This window comes from Cryptomeria japonica, unplaced genomic scaffold, assembly GCF_030272615.1.
Source record: "Cryptomeria japonica unplaced genomic scaffold, Sugi_1.0 HiC_scaffold_51, whole genome shotgun sequence".
NCBI lineage: Eukaryota > Viridiplantae > Streptophyta > Pinopsida > Cupressales > Cupressaceae > Cryptomeria > Cryptomeria japonica.
The window spans coordinates 439,630-452,500 of NW_026728873.1; positions in this window are offsets into that span (position 1 = coordinate 439,630).

Sequence of the window (12,871 nt, forward strand, 5' to 3'; positions counted from 1 at the left end):
GTTATGAGCTTGTCGCAGTGTGTACTTAGCAAACCGCGACCCACGTGCGAATCCACCCCGGCCACCCACCCCCGTCGAGGTGCACACCCTCCCTCGCGAAGTGCGCCCCGTTCGCCAAGTGTGAGCCCTGCCCGGGTGCGCGCACCTTGCTAGGGCGTCGGGTGTGCACCCGGCCCGGCCTACGTGCGTGCACCTGGAGGGGGCGTCGTGTGCGTGCAGTGTCCCGTCTGCAACGCGGTGCCCACACACCACCTCGGGCGCAACGACCTGCGCTCACATGTGGGCCGAGTGCACCTTGGTGCATGTTCGGGGCGCCTCGGGTGCACGCTCGATCTTGCCCCGGTGCACCAAGGCGCTCGGTTTGCCCCGGGTGCGCACTTGGTGCAAGGTGGGCACCCAAAATAGGGATCAAGCACCAAAACACAAGTTTCGGGATGCAAAATGGGACCCAAGGACCACAAATGCGTTCCAAGACCCATGATGGGTCCACGAGAACAAAAATGTGTTCCGAGACTTAATAAACAAATATTGGGTTTTAGGAGAAGAAACATGCTCTGATGCCCAAAACGAGAATCGACCCCGAAAAGGCCACAGGCCAAAAGTGGGATGCGAGACAAAAAAAAATGGGACCCGAGGACCAAAATTGGGTTCCCAGGTCGAAGACAGGGCAACCGGACAAGAAACGACCTCTAAGGCTCGAAATGAGTCCCGACGACTAAAACTTGACAAGAAGCACCCATCAGGCACCCAACTCGACACCCATGGGATGCCGACCCACCCGGGCTTCCACCTAGCACACCTTGGCACCCACCCACCCTCGCACCCAACCTCGCACCCAACTTAGCACCTTTGAACCCACATTGGCACTCACCCTGACCCTGGCACCTTGGAACCCACATTGGCACTCACCTTGACCCTGGCACCCACCTTTGCACTCACCTTGGGACCCACCCTGGCTCCCACCTCGGCACCCACCCAGACACCCACCTTGGTTCCTTGGCACCCACCTTGGATCCTTGGCACCCACCCCGACACCCACCTTGGCACGCAACTTGGCTACTTGCCACCCACCTTGGCTCCTTGACGCCCACCCCGACAACCACCCCGTGACCTACCCTGGCTAGGGTTGGTGCACACCCACCCTGGTGCCCACCTTGGCACCCACCCTATGACCCACCTTGGCACGCACCTTAGTACCCACCCCGTTACCCACCCTAGGACCCACCCCGTGACCCACCTTGGCCAGGGTGGGTGCACCCACCCTGGTGCCCACCTTGGCACCCACCCATCCTAGCACCCAGCCTGTGACCGGGCTTGGAACCCAACCTTGCACCCGCACCCGTCTTGGCCAGTGTGGGTGCGCACCCATCCTGGCACCCACGTTGTGACACACCCTTTAACCCACGCACCCTAGCACCCACGTTGGCACCCACCTTGGAACCCAACCTAGCAACTTGGCACCCACCCCGTGACCCACCTTGGCATCCACCATAGCAGTCGCCGACTTGGCACCCACCTCGGCACCCACCTTGACACTTGTGGACCCACCTTGCCACTCACCCTAGCATCGACCCATCCTAGCACCCACCCTGGCACCTTTGCACCCTAGCACTCACCCATCCTAGCACCTAACCTGTGACCCACCTTGACACTCACCCTCGCACCCACCTTGGAACCCAACCTAGCACCCACCCACCCTGACACCAACCCTAGCACCTACCCACCCTTGCACCCACCCTGTGACCCATCTTGGCACCCACCCATCCTACCACTCAACCTATCACCCACCTTCTCACCCACCTTGGCATCCACCTTAGCACCCACCCACACTGGCACCTTGGCACCCACCTCGGGCAAGGTGGGTGCACACCCACCCTGGCACCCAATTTAGAACCCACCGAGCATGTTACCCACCTTGGCACCCACATTGCAGCCCACCCTAGTACCCACCCTATGACCCACATTGGCATCCACACCCTAGCACCCAGGCACCTCGACACCCGCCTTGACACCCACCCTAGCACTGAACCTGTGACCCACCTTGGAACTCACCCTAGAACCCACCCACCCTGTGAACCACCTTGGCATCCACCTTAGCACCCACCCACCTTGGCACCCACTCTAGCACTCACCCATCCTAACACCCAACTTGTTACCCACCTTGGCACCCGCCCTCGCGTCCACCTTGAAACCCACCCTAGCACCCACCCACGCAGGAGCCCACCTTGGCACCCAACCTAACACCCACGCATCCTGGCACCCAACTTGTGACCCACCTTGGAACCCACCCTAGTACCCACCTTTGAACCCACTATATCACCAACCCACCTTGGCACCCACCCTATGACCCTCTTTGGAATCCACCCTAGCACGCACCCACCCTGGCACCCACCATGGAGCGCACCCTAGCACCCACCCACCTCGGCACGCACCTCAACACCCACCTTGGTGTGCGCACTGCGCCAACCTCTCAAAGACCCTATGTGGTGCGCTCCAAAGTGTACACCTTTGGTGCGCTCCAAGGTGCGCACCTTTGGTGCACACCGAGGTGCACACCAAAGTGTGCACCGAGGTGAGCACCAAAGTGCACTCCAGGGTGCACACCAAGGCGTGCACCTTTGGTGCGGTCAATGCAAACGAATTCGGAAGTTGGGGTCGATGTCCTAATCGCTGCTGCAGACTACACGTATGAGAATCGGACAAATAGCTTTATATAGGGGAGGTGTTGCGTTTGATGGGTCGACTCCCCTGGTTGTGTGCACTGCACCAACTTCAAAGACCCTGTCTTGTTTAAGAAGTCAAAAGTTGGGGTGGATGTCCTAATCATTGCTGCAGTCTACGCATGTATGAGAATCAGACAAATAGCTTATATAGGGGAGGTGTTGCATTCGGTGGGTTGACTCCCCTGGTTGTGCGCACTGCGCCAACCTCAAAGACCCCGCATAGCAGAAGAAGTCGGAAGTCGGATTTTGGTGAGCACCAAGGCGTGCACCTTTGGTGCGGTCAACGCAGACGAATTCAGAAGTTGGGGTGGATGTCCTAATCGTTGTTGCAGGCTACACATGTATGAGAATCAGACAAATAGCTTATATAGGGGAGGTGTTGGGTTTGATGGGTCAACTCCCTTGGTTGTGCGCATTACGCCAACCTCAAAGACCTTGTTTTCGTTAAGAAGTCAAAAGTTGGGGTCAATGTCCTAATGGCTCCTGCAGGCTACACATGTATGAGAATCGGACAAATAGCTTATATAGGGGAGGTGTTGGGTTTGATGGGTCGACTCCCCTGGTTGTGCGCATTACGTCAACCTCAAAGACCTTGTTTTCGTTAAGAAGTCAAAAGTTGGGGTCGATGTCCTAATTGCTCCTGTAGACTACACATGTATGAGAATCAGACAAATAGCTTATATAGGGGAGGTGTTGGGTTTGATGGGTTGACTCCCCTAGTTGTTCGCATTACACCAACCTCAAAGACCTTGTTTTCGTTTAGAAGCCGAAAGTTGGGGTCGATGTCCTAATTGCTCCTGCAGGCTACGCATGTATGAGAATCAGACAAATAGCTTATATAGGGGAGGTGTTGGGTTTGATGGGTCGACTCCCCTGGTTGTGCGCATTGCGCCAACCTCAAAGACCCTGCATTGCGGATGAAGTCGAAAGTCAGAGTTTGGTGTGCTACAAGGTGTGGTCGAAGGTGCTCACCTAGGTGTGCACCTTTGGAGCACAGGAAAAGTGCCCTCCAAAAGTGCGCACCTTTGGAGTGCACAAAAGTGCCCTCCAAAAGTGCGCACCTTTGGAGCGCAGAAAAGTGCCCTCCAAAAAGTGCCCTCCAAAAGTGCGCACCTTTGGAGCGCAGAAAAGTGCCCTCCAAAAAGTGCCCTCCAAAAGTGCGCACCTTTGGAGCGCAGAAAAGTGCCCTCCAAAAAGTGCCCTCCAAAAGTGCGCACCTTTGGAGCGCAGAAAAGTGCCCTCCAAAAAGTGCCCTCCAAAAGTGCGCACCTTTGGAGCGCAGAAAAGTGCCCTCCAAAAAGTGCCCTCCAAAAGTGCGCACCTTTGGAGCGCAGAAAAGTGCCCTCCAAAAAGTGCCCTCCAAAAGTGCGCACCTTTGGAGCGCAGAAAAGTGCCCTCCAAAAAGTGCCCTCCAAAAGTGCGCACCTTTGGAGCGCAGAAAAGTGCCCTCCAAAAAGTGCCCTCCAAAAGTGCGCACCTTTGGAGCGCAGAAAAGTGCCCTCCAAAAAGTGCCCTCCAAAAGTGCGCACCTTTGGAGCGCAGAAAAGTGCCCTCCAAAAAGTGCCCTCCAAAAGTGCGCACCTTTGGAGCGCAGAAAAGTGCCCTCCAAAAGTGCGCACCTTTGGAGCGCACAAAAGTGCCCTCCAAAAGTGCGCACTTTTGGTGCGCACCAAGGCGCTGGTTCGGTCGTTGCAGGCGAGTTCGGAAGTTGGGGTCGATGTCCTGAGCGGAGGTGCAAACTACACAGGTGTCGGAATCGGACAAATAGCTTATATAGGGGAGGTGTATGCTTCGATGGGTCGACTCCCCAGGTTGAGCGCACCGCGCCAACCTCAAAGACCCTACGGTATGGATGAAGTCGGAAGTTGGGTCCGATGACCGATTCGATTAGTAGGTATGCTCATGAGGTCGGAATTTGGGTCCGATGACCTGCCATGTGCAGGAAGGCGAATGTTGACACTGTGCGTTGCAAGGTGCACACCAAGGCGCTGGTGCGGTCTTTTTAGTCGAGTTCGGAAGTTGGGGTCGATGTCCTGATCGGAGGTGCAAGCTACACAGGTGTGGGAATCGGACAAATAGCTTATATAGGGGAGGTGTATGCTTCGTTGGGTCGACTCCCCGGGTTGAGCGCACCGCGCCAACCTCAAAGACCCTACGGTATGGATGAAGTCGGAAGTTGGGTCCGATGACCGATTCGATATGTAGGCATACTCGCGAGGTCGGAATTTGGGTCCGATGACCTGCCACGTGCAGGAAGGCGAATGTTGGCACTGTGCGTTGCAAGGTGCGCACCAAGGCGCTGGTTCGGTCGTTGGAGGCGAGTTCGGAAGTTGGGGTCGATGTCTTGATCGGAGGTGCAAACTACACAGGTGTGGGAATCGGACAAATAGCTTATATAGGGGAGGTGTATGCTTCGTTGGGTCGACTCCCCGGGTTGAGCGCACCGCGCCAACTTCAAAGACCCTACGGTATGGATGAAGTCGGAAGTTGGGTCCGATGACCGATTCGATATGTAGGCATACTCGCGAGGTCGGAATTTGGGTCCGATGACCTGCCATGTGCAGGAAGGCGAATGTTGGGACTGTGCGTCGCAAGGTGCGCACCAAGGCGCTGGTGCCGTCGTTGCAGTCGAGTTCGGAAGTTGGGGTCGATGTCCTGGTCAGAGGTGCAAACTACACAGGTGTGGGAATCGGACAAATAGCTTATATAGGGGAGGTGTATGCTTCGATGGGTCGACTCCCTGGGTTGAGCGCACCGCGCCAACCTCAAAGACCCTACAGTATGGATGAAGTCGGAAGTTGGGTCCGATGACCGATTCGATACGTAGGCATATTGGCGAGGTCTGAATTTGTGTCCGATGACCTGCCATGCGCAGGAAGGCGGAATTTGGGTCCGATGACCGAGTTGATGGCGTGCCATGCGCAGAAAGGCGGAATTTGGGTCCGATGACCGAGTTGATGTTGATGGCCCGCCATGCACAGGAAGGCGGAATTTGGGTCCGATGACCGATTTGAAGGCGTGCCATACGCAAAAAGGCGGAGTTTGGGTCCGATGACCGAGTTGATATTGATGGCCCGCCATGCGCAGGAAGGCGGAATTTGGGTCCGATGACCTGACATACGCATGGAGTCCGACTCGGGGGCCGATGTTCGATTCGATGACTTGCATTGTGGGTAAAGTCGGAAGTTGTGGTCTTTGACCCGATTCGATGACCAGACTTCGGCTGCTTGAGAATCGGACAAATAACTTATATAGGGGAGGTAGTGTTCTCGAGCATCCTCCCCCCGTGCCCGTTTATGTCGATTGATGCTGGTGCTCGACTGGTTGGAGCGCTCGGATGCAAAAATCTTGCACCAGGATTTATCGATTGTGATGGACACGGCAAGTCTCCTGATTGCTATGCAGGAGCTCATCGTGAATCTCTATGCGGCCTTGGTATGGACTCGACCTGCGGAATGGTTCGGCAATGGTAGTCGCTCCAACACGTCCTTGCAATGGCCACAGAGGTGATTCGACTAGAGCTCCAGTCTAGCTTTTGGGTTGCTTGGCGGACTGGTATAGCCGCGATCGAGTTCCGGCCATGAACGTTTTAGATAGCTCTTGGGCTTTCTGGGACGGAAGTCGGAAGTTTGGGCTGTTGTCCGATTTGATGACCATTCTTCGGATGTGTGAGAATCGGACAAATAACTTATATAGGGGACTGTGTTGTCTCACGCAGCCCCCTCCGTGCCCCTCTATCTCGACCGATGTTGGTGCTTGAAAGGGTTGGGATCGCTCGGATTTATAAACGTGCACCACCATTTGTCGAGTGTGAGGGACGCGGCAGGTCTCCTAAATGCTATGCGGGCGCTCTCTGAGAATCTCTATCCGGCCTCGACACAGACTAGTCTTGCTGAATGGTTTGGCACTGGTAGTCGATCCAACACGTCGTTGTTGTGGCCGCCTAGGCGATTCGATTCGAGCCCCCGTCTAGCTTTTGGGTTGCTTGGCGGATTTTGCCCTATCCGCAAGTGAGCTCGGTCCCTAAACGTTCGAGAAACCCGATTGCTATGCGCCGACTCTCTTTCTTGCGAGCCTCCATCTAGCTTTTGGGTCTCTACGGAACGGAAGTCGGAATCTGGGACCGTTGTTTGATTCGACGAGGCAGACTACGGTTGTGCGAGAATCGGACAAATAACTTATATAGGGGAGGTGTTGACTGGAGCATTCTCCCCCGTGCCCCTCTAACTCGACCAATGCTGGCGCTCGAACGGTGGTAGCGCTCGGATTTTCATTGAGCGCCAGCATTGGTCGATTTAGAGGGGCATGCGAGATTCCCGAATGCTATGCGAGGGCTCTAACGGAAATGTCTATTGGTTTCGGTATGGATGCAATTGCGAGTGGTTCGGCAAAGGTAGTCGTTCCGATGCGTCCATGTCGTGGCCAAATCGATAATTCGATTTGAGCCCTCGTATAGCATTTGGGTCTCTCGATGTGATTCCGCATTCCAGTCCCTTTGGGCACTGCTTGAGCCGCATCCCAGGGGGTTCCCTTCCCAATAATCTGCCTCGCAACCCGATTGCTATGCGGTGAGGCTCCTCGGCCGCCTCGGAACTATCTGTGTATCAGACGCATCGCGGGATAAGGGGTTGGCAACGGTAGTCGCCCCAAGCGCGTCCGATGCTTGGACCATTCCGAGGCGGCCCTGAAGCCTCTTCCGTCTAGCCGTTGGGTCCTTCTCGCCGCATCCCTCGCCTCGCACCCCGATTGCTATGCGGTGAGGCTCCTCGGCCGCCTCGGAACTATCTGTGTATCGGACGCGTCGCGGGATAAGGGGTTGTCACTGGTAGTCGCCCCAAGCGCGTCCGATGCTTGGACCATTCCGAGGCGGCCCTGAAGCCTCTTCCGTCTAGCCGTTGGGTCCTTCTCGCCGCATCCCTCGCCTCGCACCCCGATTGCTATGCGGTGAGGCTCCTCGGCCGCCTCGGAACTATCTGTGTATCGGACGCGTCGCGGGATAAGGGGTTGTCACTGGTAGTCGCCCCAAGCGCGTCCGATGCTTGGACCATTCCGAGGCGGCCCTGAAGCCTCTTCCGTCTAGCCGTTGGGTCCTTCTCGCCGCATCCCTCGCCTCGCACCCCGATTGCTATGCGGTGAGGCTCCTCGGCCGCCTCGGAACTATCTGTGTATCGGACGCGTCGCGGGATAAGGGGTTGTCACTGGTAGTCGCCCCAAGCGCGTTCGATGCTTGGACCATTCCGAGGCGGCCCTGAAGCCTCTTCCGTCTAGCCGTTGGGTCCTTCTCGCCGCATCCCTCGCCTCGCACCCCGATTGCTATGCGGTGAGGCTCCTCGGCCGCCTTGGAACTATCTGTGTATCGGACGCGTCGCGGGATAAGGGGTTGTCACTGGTAGTCGCCCCAAGCGCGTCCGATGCTTGGACCATTCCGAGGCGGACCCGAAGCCTCTTCCGTCTAGCCGTTGGGTCCTTCTCGCCGCATCCTTCGCCTCGCACCCCGATTGCTATGCGGTGAGGCTCCTCGGCCGCCTCGGAACTATCTGTGTATCGGACGCGTCGCGGGATAAGGGGTTGTCACTGGTAGTCGCCCCAAGCGCGTCCGATGCTTGGACCATTCCGAGGCGGACCCGAAGCCTCTTCCGTCTAGCCGTTGGGTCCTTCTCGCCGCATCCCTCGCCTCGCACCCCGATTGCTATGCGGTGAGGCTCCTCGGCCGCCTTGGAACTATCTGTGTATCGGACGCGTCGCGGGATAAGGGGTTGTCACTGGTAGTCGCCCCAAGCGCGTCCGATGCTTGGACCATTCCGAGGCGGACCCGAAGCCTCTTCCGTCTAGCCGTTGGGTCCTTCTCGCCGCATCCCTCGCCTCGCACCCCGATTGCTATGCGGTGAGGCTCCTCGGCCGCCTTGGAACTATCTGTGTATCGGACGCGTCGCGGGATAAGGGGTTGTCACTGGTAGTCGCCCCAAGCGCGTCCGATGCTTGGACCATTCCGAGGCGGACCCGAAGCCTCTTCCGTCTAGCCGTTGGGTCCTTCTCGCCGCATCCCTCGCCTCGCACCCCGATTGCTATGCGGTGAGGCTCCTCGGCCGCCTTGGAACTATCTGTGTATCGGACGCGTCGCGGGATAAGGGGTTGTCACTGGTAGTCGCCCCAAGCGCGTCCGATGCTTGGACCATTCCGAGGCGGCCCCGAAGCCTCTTCCGTCTAGCCGTTGGGTCCTTCTCGCCGCATCCCTCGCCTCGCACCCCGATTGCTATGCGGTGAGGCTCCTCGGCCGCCTTGGAACTATCTGTGTATCGGACGCGTCGCGGGATAAGGGGTTGTCACTGGTAGTCGCCCCAAGCGCGTCCGATGCTTGGACCATTCCGAGGCGGCCCCGAAGCCTCTTCCGTGTAGCCGTTGGGTCCTTCTCGCCGCATCCGTCGCCTCGCACCCCGATTGCTATGCGGTGAGGCTCCTCGGCCGCCTTGGAACTATCTGTGTATCGGACGCGTCGCGGGATAAGGGGTTGTCACTGGTAGTCGCCCCAAGCGCGTCCGATGCTTGGACCATTCCGAGGCGGACCTGAAGCCTCTTCCCTCTAGCCGTTGGGGCTTTCTCGCCGCATCCCTCGCCTCGCACCCTGATTGCTATGCTGTGAGGCTCCTCGGCCGCCTTGGAACTATCTGTGTATCGGACGCATCGCGGGATAAGGGGTTGGCAGTGGTAGTCGCCCCAAGCGCATCCGATGCTTGGACCATTCCGAGGCGGCCCTGCAGCCTCTTCCGTCTAGCCGTTGGGGCCATCTCGCCGCATCCCCCACCTCGCACCACGATTGCTATGCGGTGAGGCTCCTTGGCCGCCTCGGAACTATCTGTGTATCGGACGCATCGCGGGATAAGGGGTTGTCACTGGTAGTCGCCCCAAGCGCGTCCGATGCTTGGACTATTCCGAGGCGGCCCTGCAGCCTCTTCCGTCTAGCCGTTGGGGCCATCTCGCTGCATCCCCCACCTCCTCGGCCGCCTCGGAACTATCTGTGTATCGGACGCATCGCGGGATAAGGGGTTGGCAGTGGTAGTCGCCCCAAGCGCGTCCGATGCTTGGACTATTCCGAGGCAGCCCTGCAGCCTCTTCCGTCTAGCCTTTGGGGCCATCTCGCCGCATCCCTCGCCTCGCACCCCGATTGCTATGCGGTGAGGCTCCTCGGCCGCCTGGGAACTATCTTCGTATCGGACGCATCGCGGGATAAGGGGTTGTCACTGGTAGTCGCCCCAAGCGCGTCCGATGCTTGGACTATTCCGAGGCGGCCCTGTGGCCTCTTCCGTCTAGCCGTTGGGGCCATCTCGCCGCATCCCCCACCTCGCACCCCGATTGCTATGCGGTGAGGCTCTTCGGCCGCCTTGGAACTATCTTCGTATCGGACGCATCGCGGGATAAGGGGTTGTCACTGGTAGTGGCCCCAAGCGCGTCCGATGCTTGGACTATTCCGAGGCGGCCCTGCAGCCTCTTCCGTCTAGCCGTTGGGGCCATCTCGCCGCATCCCCCACCTCGCACCCCGATTGCTATGCGGTGAGGCTCCTCGGCCGCCTTGGAACTATCTTCGTATCGGACGCATCGCGGGATAAGGGGTTGTCACTGGTAGTCGCCCCAAGCGCGTCCGATGCTTGGACTATTCCGACGCGGCCCTGTGGCCTCTTCCGTCTAGCCGTTGGGGCCATCTCGCCGCATCCCCCACCTCGCACCCCGATTGCTATGCGGTGAGGCTCCTCGGCCGCCTTGGAACCATCTTCGTATCGGACGCATCGCGGGATAGGGGGCTGTCACTGGTAGTCGCCCCAAGCGTGTCCGATGCTTGGACCATTCCTAGGCGGCCCTGAAGCCTCTTCCGTCTAGCCGTTGGGGCCTTCCCGCCCCATCCCTCGCCTCGCACCCCCGATTGCTATGCGGTGAGGCTCCTCGGCCGCCTTGGAACCATCTGTGTATCGGACGCATCGCGGGATAAGGGGTTGGCACTGGCAGTCGCCCCAAGCGCGTCCGATGCTTGGACCATTCCGAGGTGGCCCTGAAGCCTCTTCCGTCTAGCCGTTGGGGCCTTCCCGCCCCATCCCTCGCCTCGCACCCCGATTGATATGCGGTGAGGCTCCTCGGCCGCCTTGGAACTATCTGTGTATCGGACGCATCGCGGGATAAGGGGTTGGCACTGGTAGTCGTCCCAATCGCATCCGATGCTTGGACCATTCCGAGGCGGCCCTGCAGCCTCTTCCGTTTAGCCGTCGGGGCCTTCCCGCCGCATCCCTCGCCTCGCATCCCGATTCCTATGCGGTGAGTCTTCTCGGCCGCCGCGGAACTATACCTGTTATTGCTACTGCATCCTTCGGCTGGTAACCTCCTCTGCCGCCTTGGAACGTTCTCTTTGTCGGACGCGTCGCGGGATAAGGGGTTGGCACTGGTAGTCGCCCCAAGCGCGCCCGATGCATAGACCGCTCCGAGTCGACCTTGCTTTCAGCCTCTCACATGCATAGACCTCTCTGAGTCGACCCTGCAGCCTCTCACGTTTAGCCTTTGGAATCTCGCCTCACAACATGATTGCTATCCTTGATGCATCCCTTGCCTCGAGCCCTGATTGCTTTCTTGGCTGCATCCCTCCTCTCCTCACAGCCCGGTTGTCATCACTGCTTCATCCGTCGCTTCATGCATTCTGGCTGCTGGGCCCTTCCCACCGCACACCTCGATTGCTATCTCTTCTGCATCACACACCCCGATTGCTATCTCTGCTACATCCCTCGGCTCTCACTTCTGCATCCTTCGCCTCACACCTCGATTGCTATCAATGCTGCATCCGTAACCTCACACCCCGATTGCTATGCGGGGAGGCTCCTTGGCCGCCTTGGAAATTTCTGTGTGTCGGACGCACCGCGGGATAAGGGGTTGGCACTGGTAGTCGCCCCAAGTGCGCCCGATTCTTAGACCGCTTCGAGGTGACCTCGTAGCCTCTTTCGTCCAGGCTTCCTGCCTTCAACGCCCTTTTTACACCTCGATTGCTATGCGCGGGCTCGTTGGCGTCTATCACCTCTCTGCGAAGAGTGGCACGATGATTGTTGGGGTAAATCGTAGCAGTCCGATCTCTGGCCTTGGGCCATTGTGAGGGCTGATCGATTTCCTGTGCGCATCTCGTGTTCGCCCAGTAACAGACTCGACGACTTGTAATCGGTCTTGTTCCCGATTGTTCCTGGAGGTAGTCTTCGGAACTCTTGGATTTGACCTGTCACTCGAACTGTCCTCTTCCGAGGATGCTTGTGTGTGTGTGCTTGTGCCATTTCCTTGGCGGTATTAACGAGATATTAAAGAGCGGAGTGAGCGCCTCGCCCAGCTATGTTTGGGGCTCTCACTCCCTTACCCGGTGTGCGACCGCTTTGCACGTAGGTTGCGGAGCATCGCGACTCTTTCGATGTTTGGCGGTTGTCTTCCGGTGATGCGTTGGTCCCGAAGTGCACGTTACTAGCATTTCTGCCATTGTTCTCGATCTTTGGCACGTTCCTTCGTTGCAATTGGATATATATCTCCGTTTATACGCGCAGGCTTCTCCCGCCTATTCAGCGCTGTCCCACTCTCAGCACTCTCGTGGTCTCCTTGGCTTCTCTCTCCCGTGAGCGAGCTCTCTTCTCGAGTCTTTTCCATGTCCCATGGAGGTTGCCTTGCGAAATTCGGGCACACAAACGTGACCGGATAAGAGCGGAATTGCCTATGAGGAGAAGCTCACCTTAGGGAGCAGCAATGCCGAGTGTTTCGACAGAGGGTAGAGGGGGCGTTGTTTGGGCGGTTGCACAAAAGAGTGCTACGTTTGCACTGAAGGTTGCTTCTTCGTCTCCGACGAACTCTTCGAGGCAAAAAAGCTTGTTTACGGGGTCGAGGTGGGACTGTTCGTGCGAGTTGCGCCACCAAAAGTGCGTAGGGGGCATATACCTGGGAAATGGATGTCTCTGAGTGGCCTTACTCGGTCGCGTGCACGGTGCATTCTCTAACGGCAGGACTGTCGCGAGCATGTGCGGTTCGGATGTTTTCGGGTAAAGGGTTCCGTACGGGATGTTCTTCCCAGGCTCCTGTGAACCGAGACTCTGCATCGTCATGCTCCGGCTCCCGTGGGTGCTTCATGCCTCGTCGAGCTGTTT